Genomic DNA, 12,263 nt, shown 5'->3' on the forward strand with positions numbered 1-12,263 from the left:
CTAAAGACAAGGTAAGATTGGGATGTCTTTGAGTGTCCTGACTCCTATCCATATGATAGGAATGTCTTAGAATGTCCTGACTCCTGTTCATAAGATTACATAGACCTAAATTAAGAGAAAACACAAATATCAGCATGATCATAATCTTCTGTGGCTTCAATAAATTTTCAATCTCCACTGATTTATGTCACGTGGTCTCACTTGTTCAAACCCCCCCCCCCCCCCCCCCCCCCCCCTTTTTTTTCAACAAAAAAGTAAGATCTAGAAGAAGGGAAAACACAAATATCAGCTTGATGAAAAGTGGCTCCAAGAACTTTTCATTCTCTGCTGTTTCGAAGAACCCACGCTGTAGTGGGATTTTACGTGTTCAACCCTTTATCTTGTGTTGAAACTCTTGTGAGTGTTCACACCCCAAGTGCAGGGTTGTGATGTAGTAATAAACTCGGTAAGACCGAGGTCGAATCCACAGGGACTGATACCTGCACGTTATCTGAAACCAAGTAGAACTAGAACTAGACTAAGATGTGAGCTACACCAAATAGAATTTAAGAAATAATTGTGGAAGAATTATCTAAAACTTTAAGGAATTCAGAGAAAGGAAACTAGGGATTCAGAGGATCCACTTGTAGAGATTAGGGAGATCTTATGCCAGTATCACAAATTATGGAAATTTACTGAACTGCCATTGATATAGGTTTTAAGAGATGAAAGGTGTATGAATTAGAATGGATTCCATCATCTAACCATGCCCAGGAGACAAAGTAAACAACAGGATTAAACTAATTATCAACCAATCGTCAATGTATGAAGATCAGGAAGGGTACTGTCATCCTACCATGCCCAGGAGACGATGGTGAACAACAGGGCCTCCTGACGTCATAAATATTAAAAGAGAAAGAGAAATATTCAAAGCCATTGCAAATCCATTGTAATTTTAGTCACAACAGACCATTAAATACTGAGAAAATATTCCTTGAATCATCAACTTTAAAAATCAAATTGAGTTCAGAAATTTTAAATTAAATGCATAAAATAAACTCTCCCATCTCGCTACAGGCTTCACCTCTTAGCCCTAGCTAAGAGGTTTTAGCCACTCATGATTGGGCTAGATCTCATCAAAAATTTGAGACGAAAAGGGTGACAAAAAGGAAAACAAAAAGAAAACCTTCTTTCTTTTCTCCCTGTCTTTCTCTCTCTCCTGTCAGATCTCCAGCCGTCTGCCCAAGGATAATTCAGTCCCTGATCGTGCACAGCAGCAGCAACTGCTCCACATTCGGCAGCCAATCCGTTTTCCTTCCCACGTTCTCCACAGCAGCCCCCCCAAAATCCAGCAGCAGCCTCTCTCCTCTTTATAGGGTTCTCCCCCAAGAGCTGCTGCAGAGGCCCACCAGGAATAGGTTGCGGAGGCAATCCTTACGCAGCCAGGAACGCAAACCGCGTTCGTATGCGCAGTGGAATGCCGACATCTTGTGTTTTGGATCGGGATTTTGGACGACTGATCGTCCAAAAACAGAATTGGACTTCTTGGACAGGGTTGTGGCCTCCATGTGGAAATTTTGGACGGTACAGATCGTGATTTCGACCACGATCAAGATCACACAGTGGCCGACAACGGCCGGTTTTTTCGAACGCAGAACCAACGCTATTTCTGCGCTGGACTGATGGTGGAGTCCACGATCGGGTTTCTCCAGATAATCCACTCCGTTCATTATATTACCCTCGCAATTTCGGTCGGAAATGACTACTTTTGAATCTATTTCGGTGCGCCCCACGTAGTTTTCATTCAGCCGTTCATTCTCCGTTTGGATCCTTCAAGGACACCAAATGTCTGAGGAAATTCATATGTAGAACAGGGCACGGTCGGTTTGACCTCTTGAAAGGAATGGTCGGTCCGGATTGATGCCTTGATCGAAGGTGGTGGCCCACCGAATTTCGTGCGTGAGGCTCTGTTCGTCATTCGCAGTGAGCCCTTCGAATTTCCGAATCCGTTCAGGATACTGCGAGTTGAGGCTTGATGACTTCTTTTTCTGATTCAGTACACAGCAGGCGTACTCCTGCAGTGTACACAAGCTACATGAGGTGGGGCCTACCTTGATGAGTAGGAGAAATCCACACCATCCAACTTATTTCCCATTTATTTAACCCATGAGGACCGAAGTTGAAGAGTGTCTGGACAACTGGTGGGCCCAAGGTTAGGATTTTATGGACTGATCTATCAGTTTAGCCACTTCCATGAGGATCTAAAGGCTACGATTTGACATGTACGGTAAATTTATGGTCCTCAGGATATGTATGAATTTCTGAGCCAATCAGATGGCGGGAACTATGTGATCTTGCTTTCTGAACACTTTTCAGGCCACTTGAGCTTCAGTTTCTCGATTTTCGTGGATCTCCGGTGTGTAAATTCGATGATCTTGGTCCCCTGGGGTCCGTCCCTTGCCTTGGTGTCATCAGAGCGTTAAATCCCAACTTTAAACACCCTTTCTTAGTCTCAGTTCGTAATTACACCTTGCATCACATACACAGTTAAACCAAGTCATGCTCGTAAAATTCAGTAATAAATGGGGTCCGATATGCAATATTCGACCCTCAACACAACCCCAACCAAGCATTTTGCTAGTCCCGAGCAAAGTATGGAAAAATAAATTGAGAATTACGGGACAATTTCTACAACTCAAGGGATTTATGAAAAATAGTTCAGATATTGAATTCTAAGATTCATGAATGTTGGCATTACTTTTTCCTGAAATCAAGCTCACGGTAAACTTCATAATCAAGTTCAAAATATTAGTCCATCAATTAGTATAATTCTAAATATTGAATTCCATGGATGTATAGTCCAATCTCGACTTGTCAACATTAAGATTTACCTTGATATTTAAGAATATCATTGGTAACAAAGAAGAGAAATCATGATAACCCAACTTGGCTTACACCTTATCTTTTTATTCTTTAAATTTTTTTATTTTTTTTTTTTGATTTTCTCATTAGAATTAATGTTAAGAAGAGGGATCAGATCCTCACCTACAGGGAGCAAACCTAAGGTAAAGACTGTACACCCAACTTTTTCACATATCATTCATGGGGAATCGAATCCTCACATATAGGGAGCAAACCTATGGTAAAGAATGTTCGCCCAATCCATTCGATTCAAGTGGGTTTCTTTCATGTTTAGTGATTACCAAGTTAGTCCTTTAATATCGAACTGAAACCTTAATATGCAAGCGAGATGTGTCCTGGGAATTCATGACTCAATCAATGTTTACAATTCTAATACTGGATTTAACAATTCAAACTTAGTTGTGAAATTTAATAGATGATTGAATCCAAGAGTCATGAAGTACCAACATCACGCATCTTGAAATTCTAAATGCCCTAGATGGCCATCAAAATCACTTTGACTTTTTAGAAAATCTGAAAAATAAAAAAATTTCACAACGTTTGCTCAAGACCAAGAAAATTATTAGGAAACCTAATCTCCCACCCCCAAAAAAATCTACATTGTCCTCAATGTAAATGAAATAAACATGCAATGCACATGAACAGAAATATAAGAGGAGTGATGGGAAGATAGTACCTGGACGAGGAATCAGGAAGTTTTCCAAAAATATCTACGTAAAAGAGAGTCAGGCACAAGAGAGAAACCAACAAAAGTAAAAATAAAATCCTACCTATACCACTTTGGGTGCTCTCGATTGCATTTAGCCATGCAACAAGCCTTTAAACCCCCAGGTTACCCCTAGTGGACGAGTTGTAGTCTCGTGAGGGTTTGCGGAATGTTACCCACAAACATTGAACTTGCTAGGAAAATGAAATAAGTTGAAAAGGGGTTGCCTCCCGGGAGCGCTAAGTTTACCGTCTTGAGCCAGACAAAAGCAACTACCATAATCCTTGAAAGCGATAAACCTACCTATACCTCCATCGGGCTAGGAGATCAGTCCGGTACACAAGATCAATCGGAGGCATGGACATGTCCTCCGAATCAAATTTCTCGACAAATGGCTTTAAACGATGTCCATTTACTTTAAACTCCTTGCCATTGTCGGGATCTCTTATCTCACGGCCCCATGAGGATAAGCAAGAAAACAATGTAAGGGCCGGTCCCGAGATCGAAGCTTACCCGGAAAGAGATGTAATCGAGAATTATACAAAAGGACCTTCAGGCGTGAATGACTTTCGTAGAATATGTTGATCATGAAACACCTTCATCTTGTCCTTGTAAATTCTCGAATTATCATACGCATCATTAGGATTTCTTCAAGTTCATTCAATTGAAGTTTGCGTAGGGAGCAGCGTTGTTCAAATTGAAATTTAGATGTTTGATGGCCAAATGGGCTTTATGTTCCAACTCCACGAGGCAAGTGGCAAGCCTTCCCATAGACGAGTCTAAAGGGAGACATTCTAATAGGGGTTTTGAAAGCAGTATGGTAAGCCCATAAGGCATCAGTCAATTGAATTGACCAGTCCTTATGGTCAGGGTTAACCGTTTTATCCAAAATGTGTTTGATCTCCCTATTAGAAATCTCAGCTTGCCCACTTGTCTGTGGCTGGTATGGGGTGCTCACCTTATGAGAGATACCGTATTTCTTCATTAAACTCTCGAATGGTCTATTACAAAAGTGTGAGCCCACATCATTAATGATGGCTCAATGTGTTTCGAACTGGGAAAGGATGTTCTCTTTTAGGAATTTAATGACCGTGCGATGGTCATTCTTTCGACATGGAATCGCTTCGACCCATTTAGTGACATAATCTACGGCAAGCAAAATATATAAATTTCCAAACGATTGGGGGAACGGTCCCATGAAATCGATGCCCCAGCAATCAAATGCTTCGATGATAAGGATGGGATTCAAAGGCATCATATTTCGACGGGACAATGCTCCCAATTTCTGACAACGCTCACAAGCTTTGCAAAACTCATGAGTATCCCTAAACATAGTGGGCCAGTAAAAGCCACACTGCAAGATCTTGGCCGTGGTCTTTTTAGCAGAAAAGTGACCACCACAGGCCTCTGAGTGACAGAAGGAGATGACGCTCTGATGCTCATCGTTTGGTACACATCTCCTTAGAATTTGGTCTGGGCAATATTTAAATAAATAAGGATCATCCCAGAAAAAGTTGCGCACCTCGGTGAAAAATTTCTTCTTATCTTGTGATCCACCGGTGTCGGTATGGCACATGTAGCAAGATAATTAGCAATCAAACCAAGGTGAATGGGAGACTCGAACAGTTGTTCATCGGGGAACATATCATTGATATGGGTCGCCTCGAAATCGAGGTATTAAGGCGAGAAAGATGGTCAGCCACTACGTTCTCTACTCTCTTTTTATCTTTTATTTCCAAATCAAATTCTTGGAGTAGGAGGATCCATCTTATCAGGCGGGGCTTAGCATCATTTTTAGAAATAAGATACTTGAGTGCCGCATGATCTGTGTAGATGACAATCTTGGATCCGATCAAGTAGGACCTAAATTTGTCCAAAACAAACACTACGGCTAAGAGTTCCTTTTCCGTAGTCGAGTAGTTCACTTGGGCAGGATTTAGAGTCCTACTCACGTAATGAATGACGTAGGGCTTCTTATCTTTTCTCTGGCCTAGGACCGCCCCAAGAGCATAATCAGAAGCGTCGCACATAAGTTCAAAAGGGAGGCTCCAGTCGGGTGGCTGCATGATAGGTGCAGTGGTTAACGTGCCCTTAAGCTTGGTGAAAGCTTCCTGGCATTGCTCAGTCCACTCGTACGGAGCATCCTTTTGAAGAAGATTACATAAAGGACGAGAGAGGAGACTCCTTTATGAATCGCCTGTAAAATCCTGCGTGTCCTAAGAAGGATCGCACATCTCCGATGTTCTTGGGTGGAGGTAGGTTAGAGATAAGATCGATTTTTGCCTTATCTACCTCGATTCCTTTGGACGAGATGATATGCCCAAGGACAATTCCCTTCTGAACCATGAAATGGCACTTCTCCCAATTAAGTACCAGGTTCTTTTCTTCACATCTTTTCAGCACACATTTAAGACTTTCCAAGCACTTGCTGAAAGATGGACCATAAACAGAGAAGTCGTCCATGAAGACCTCTAGATATTGCCCCACCATATCAGAAAAGATACTAAGCATACATCGCTGAAAAGTGGCGGGGGCATTACATAGTCCGAATGGCATCCTTCGATAGGCAAAGGTGCCGTAGGGACATGTAAATGTGGTCTTTTCCTGGTCTTCAGGGGCTATCTCTATCTGGTTGTAGCCCGAATACCCGTCAAGGAAACTGTAATAGGAATGACCAGTTAACCTTTCCAGGATCTGATCAATGAATGGTAAAGGAAAGTGGTCTTTCCTCGTGACGGTATTCAACTTCCTGTAGTCAATGCACATTCTCCAACCAGTAGTGACTCTAGTTGGCACGAGTTCATTATTAGCATTGGCTACGATGGTGATTCCGGATTTCTTAGGGACCACTTGAGTTGGACTCACCCATTGACTATCAGATATAGGGTATATAATACCCACATCCAATAGTTTAAGAACCTCGGCCTTAACCACTTTCTTCATGTTTGGATTTAGTCTACGTTGTGGTTGCCGAGCGGTTTTTGCATTATCCTCAAGATATATGCGGTGAGTACAAATCGAGGGATCGATTCCCTTGAGGTCCGCTATCGTCCATCCCAGGGCTCCTTTATGCTCAATGAGAGTAGATATAAGCATACTCTCTTGTTCTTTCTCCAGGTGGGCAGAGATCACCACCGGGTATGTCTCATCTTGACCCAAATATGCATATTTCAAATCAGAGGGCAAAGGTTTTAGGTCAAGCTTGGGTGGGTTTTACGGTAGAGGCACTACATCGGTTTGTGGTAATTCTTCAAATTGTGGCCTCCATCGGTTAACTTCAAGTACCGGTGCGGTATAAAGGCGCACGTCTCCCTAATCATGTCATCATCAAAATCATGGGAGTGGGCCAGGCATGTCTCTAGATAGTCGGAGGATAAGGTCAGAGGTGTCATATCTTCCACGAAAGAGTCAATCATGTTAATATCGTGGAAATCGTCATCATCCTTCAACCTGCCGTTATTGAAAAAATGTTTGACTCGATGTCAAATTTCCAAAAGACATAGTCATGATACCATTCCCTGCAATTGATAATTGCATTTGATGTGGAAGGAATGGGCGACCAAGAATGACAGAACCGAGTGCTCATGTTATTGATGGGTTCGGTGTCGGGATGATAAAGTCTACGGGGTAGTAAAATCTATCAACTTGGACAACACATCCTCAATTATCCCTCTTGGTACACAACAGAGCGATCGGCAAGTTGTAGTGTGGTTAGGGTGGGTTTTAATTCACCCAAACCTAAGTGTTTGTATACCGAGTAGGGAATCAGATGCTCGCTCCTAAGTCACGAAGTGCGTGATCAATTCGATGGTTCCCGATTACACATGATATGGTTGGGCTACCGGGATCCTTGAATTTCTGTGGCACGTCTTGCTTCAGGATGGCACTCACTTTCTCAGTAAAGAAGATTTTCTTTTGAATAATTTTCCGTCGCTTGGTCGTGCATAAGTCTTTTAGGAATTTGGCATATGAAGGTATCTGTTTAACGACATCAAGTAGAGGAATGTTGACTTTCACTTGTTTCAACACCTCCAGGATATCCCAAGAGATAGAGAGAGGATTTGGTGAAACCAACCGTTGGGGGAATGGAGCAACTGGCTTCTCTAGAAGTTCCGGTTCTACTTTTTGTGGGGCATCACTGGATCCATCATTGTTGTCCTCTTTTGGTTCTTGAGGCTTTTCGGGCCTAACCGGAAGAGTTTTATCAATGATCTTCCCACTCCTAAGAGTGGTGATGGATTTAGCATGTCCCATCGGATTTGAAGAGCTGGGATCATTATCTCATATTGCGGTTTAGGATTGGGGAGAGGTTGTGCGGGAAGCATCCCCTTTTCTATAACCGTCATACGAGAATCTATCTTTGGCATAAAATCTGTAATTCCCCGCAGTGCCTGCGCCAGCTCTTGTATGGGATTTTGAACCGGTTCCTCTTGAGGTTTCACTTGATTTGGATTTTGATTGAAGAAACCTGGAGGAGTCGCCGTTTGTCCATTCCTCCAACTAAAGTTTGGATGATTTTTCCAGCCAGGATTGTATGTGTTGGAGTTAGGTCCAGTAAAAGGTCTTTGATAGTTATTTACGGCATTGGCTTGTTCATTCAACACTCCTCGGAAGGCAGGTATTGTAGGACAGTTTTCAGTTGTGTGAATGTGCAATCACAGATGCCGCAAACAATTTCATTTACCTTATCCTTCTTTCCTTCCATGGCCTCAACTTTCCTTATGAGCGTAGTCACTTTACACTTGAGATCATCCTCTTCTTTCAAGAGTATAATCCACCTTTTTCCTTTAATTGAGTCAGCCTAGACGTGGTGTTCGCTTGGGTAATAGTCCCAAGATTGTGTTTTTGCAGCCAAACTGTCGAGGTAGTCCCATACCTCGTCGATATCTTTATTTATGAACTCTCCATTACACATTGTCTCGACCATTTGGCGCATGGAAGATGTCATTCCATCATATAAAAAATTTGTAATGCGCCACGTTTCAAATCCGTGTTGTGGGCATGAACTGACCAAATCTTTGAACCTTTCCCAACATTGAAAGAATGTTTCATCTTCCTTTTGGGCAAAGTTCATGATCGCTTTTCAAGGTAATCGTTTTATGATGTGGGAAGAATTTTTATATCCCTCCGCATGTCGTTCCATGTGCCAATGGATCTGGGGCGTAGTGAATGTAACCACGTCTTAGCTTTCTCTTTTAAGGAAAAAGGAAAGAGTTTCCCTAATTGTATCCTCGGATACATTAGGAAAACATAATGTAGCTATTATCTCATCGAACTCTTTCAAATGTAAATATGGACTTTCATTCAAGTCCATGGAATTTGGGAAGGAGTTGGATAACTCTGGCTTGATGTCCATGTCCTGTGTTTTCGGGAAAAATCATGCATGAGGGCATACTCACTCCCGCCGGTTGGAAAATCTCGTAAAGTACGAGGCGGGGGTGGCCCTCATTCTCATCTTGGGTATCCTCCACCCCGGGTGGGAGTAGAGGAGGTTGGTCTTCAGCCATAACCAATTAACTCCGGGGATTTCGAGTGGTGTCTAGTCTGCGATGGATAGTCAACCCCTCAACCAATCCTCCTTGACGAGGCGTCGAGTGTCGTCACGGGCCCACTTGGGCATGAAAACACTCGCACCCTCGATTAAAAACCTAATCCTAAGAAAGGAAAAGAAAATCTAGAAAAAGAGAGAGTTGGAAAGAAATTACCAAATTGGACTCCTAAGTTAAAAATTAAAATAAAACAAAAATAAGTTAGATTCCTAAAAAGAAGAGAAACGATACTTTAAAAGAAAAATAACAGTAAAGTAATTTCTAAAAGAAAGTATTCTTTAAAGAAAAACGGAAATTTCTAAAGTAAACTAGGAAAGCCTAAACTAAAAAGTAAATTACTACAAGAAAATTGAAAAATAGAGAGTAGGGAAGGAGTGTACCAAAATAGAGATTTCTATCTTAAAGGCCTACAAAATAGGAAGGTTAGTTTCTAAACAAAAATCCTAAAAATAAATTAAGAAACAGAATTAGATTCAAAAAGTGTTAGAATTAGAAAGTTAATAGAACCAAAATAGAAAGTCAATTTCTAAATAACCTAAATTCTAAAAATAACCTATTTCCTACAGAACAGAGGATAGTAGAATTAGAAAGTTTCTAAAATCTAAACCCTAATTCTATAAAAAGAAAAAGTAGAGAAATTAGAAAGGGATTACCAATTTAGAAGTTTATGTCAGGATCCTACAAAACAAGAAACAAGTTAGTTCTAAAAATCAAATAGAAATAAAAATCTAAAACTAAAGTTAATAAAATCCTAATCTTATCCTAATTCTAAAACTAATTAATTTGAGAAAAATGTCCCTAGCAAAGGCGCCAAAAACTTGTTCACACCCCAAGTTGGGTTGTGATGTAGTAATAAACTCGGTAAGACCGGGTCGAATCCCACAGGGACTGATACCTGTACGTTATCTGAAACCAAGTAGAACTAGAACTAGACTAAGATGTGATTTAAACCAAATAGAATTTAAGAAATAATTGTGGAATAATTATCTAAGACTTTAAGGAATTCAGAGGAAGGAAACTAGGGATTCAGAGGATCCACTTGTAGAGATCAGGGAGATCTTATGCCAGTATCACAAATTATGGAAATTTACTGAACTGCCATTGATATAGGTTTCAAGAGATGAAAGGTGTATGAATTAGAATGGATTCCATCATCTAACCATGCCCAGGAGACAAAGTAAAAAACAAGATTAAACTAATTATCAACCAATCTCGATGTATGATTAGAAGGGATTCCATCAACCTACCATGCCCGGAGACGATGGTGAACAACGGGGCCTGACGTCATAAATATTAAAAGAAAGAGAAATATTCAAAGCCATTGCAAATCCATTGTAATTTTAGTCACAAAGGACCATTAAAAACTGAGAAAATATTCCTTGAATCATCAACTTTAAAAATCAAATTGAGTTCGAAATTTTAAATTAAATGCATAAAATAAACTCTCCCATCTCACTACAGCTTCACCTCTTAGCCCTAGCTAAGAGGTTTTACCACTCATGATTGGGCTAGATCTCATCAGAAATTTGAGACGAAAAGGGTGACAAAAGGAAAACAAAAAAAACCTTCTTTCTTTTCTCCTGTCTTTCTCTCTCTCTGTCGGATCTCCCCGGCCCAGATAATTACCCGATCGGCACGGGAACGCTCCACATTGGCCCAATCCGTTTTCCTTCCCCCGTTCTCCACAGCAGCCCCCAGCAGCAGCCTCTCTCCTCTTTATAGGGTTCTCCCCCAAGAGCTGCTGCAGAGGCCCACCAGGAATAGGTTGCGGAGGCAATCCTTACGCAGCCAGGAACGCAAACCGCGTTCGTATGCGCAGTGGAATGCCGACATCTTATGTTTTGGATCGGGATTTTGGACGACTGATCGTCCAAAAACAGAATTGGACTTCTTGGACAGGGTTGTGGCCTCCATGTGGAAATTTTGGACGGTACAGATCGTGATTTCGACCACGATCAAGATCACACAGTGGCCGACAACGGCCGGTTTTTTCGAACGCAGAACCAACGCTATTTCTGCGCTGGACTGATGGTGGAGTCCACGATCGGGTTTCTCCAGATAATCCACTCCGTTCATTATATTACCCTCGCAATTTCGGTCGGAAATGACTACTTTTGAATCTATTTCGGTGCGCCCCACGTAGTTTTCATTCAGCCGTTCATTCTCCGTTTGGATCCTTCAAGGACACCAAATGTCTGAGGAAATTCATATGTAGAACAGGGCACGGTCGGTTTGACCTCTTGAAAGGAATGGTCGGTCCGGATTGATGCCTTGATCGAAGGTGGTGGCCCACCGAATTTCGTGCGTGAGGCTCTGTTCGTCATTCGCAGTGAGCCCTTCGAATTTCCGAATCCGTTCAGGATACTGCGAGTTGAGGCTTGATGACTTCTTTTTCTGATTCAGTACACAGCAGGCGTACTCCTGCAGTGTACACAAGCTACATGAGGTGGGGCCTACCTTGATGAGTAGGAGAAATCCACACCATCCAACTTATTTCCCATTTATTTAACCCATGAGGACCGAAGTTGAAGAGTGTCTGGACAACTGGTGGGCCCAAGGTTAGGATTTTATGGACTGATCTATCAGTTTAGCCACTTCCATGAGGATCTAAAGGCTACGATTTGACATGTACGGTAAATTTATGGTCCTCAGGATATGTATGAATTTCTGAGCCAATCAGATGGCGGGAACTATGTGATCTTGCTTTCTGAACACTTTTCAGGCCACTTGAGCTTCAATTCCTCGATTTTCTTGGATCCTGGTGTGCAAATCAGTCGATCTTGGTCTTCTGGGGTCCATCCCATGCTTTGGTGTCATCAGAGCGTTAAATCCCAGCTTTAAACACCCTTTCTTAGTCTCAGTCCGTAATTACACCTTGCATCACATACACAGTTAAACCAAGCCGTTAATCAGAGTCCTGCTCATAAATTCAGGTAATAAATGGGGTCTGATATGCAATATTCGACCCTCAACAGTGAGTCTACCACCGGGGTAAAAACAAGACCCTGTTCATCATCTATTGTTGATATGAATAGCACCCCCTTATACGCTATTTCATTTGTGGGGGCCCACCGTTTTACGTGTATGCCATCCAAGACGTGTATTAA

At 41.8% G+C, this 12,263-nt stretch overlaps 1 non-coding gene across 1 annotated transcript; it reads left to right on the forward strand.

Moving 5' to 3' along the window:
- Positions 1 to 8,592: 8,592 nt before the first annotated feature.
- On the forward strand, positions 8,593 to 8,698 carry LOC131244932 (small nucleolar RNA R71). The gene has a single exon (XR_009170700.1). It is a non-coding gene; the product is annotated as a small nucleolar RNA R71 (small nucleolar RNA).
- The last annotated feature ends 3,565 nt before the right edge of the window (positions 8,699 to 12,263 follow it).

Source organism: Magnolia sinica, chromosome 4 (assembly GCF_029962835.1).
Source record: "Magnolia sinica isolate HGM2019 chromosome 4, MsV1, whole genome shotgun sequence".
Classification (NCBI taxonomy): Eukaryota; Viridiplantae; Streptophyta; class Magnoliopsida; order Magnoliales; family Magnoliaceae; genus Magnolia; species Magnolia sinica.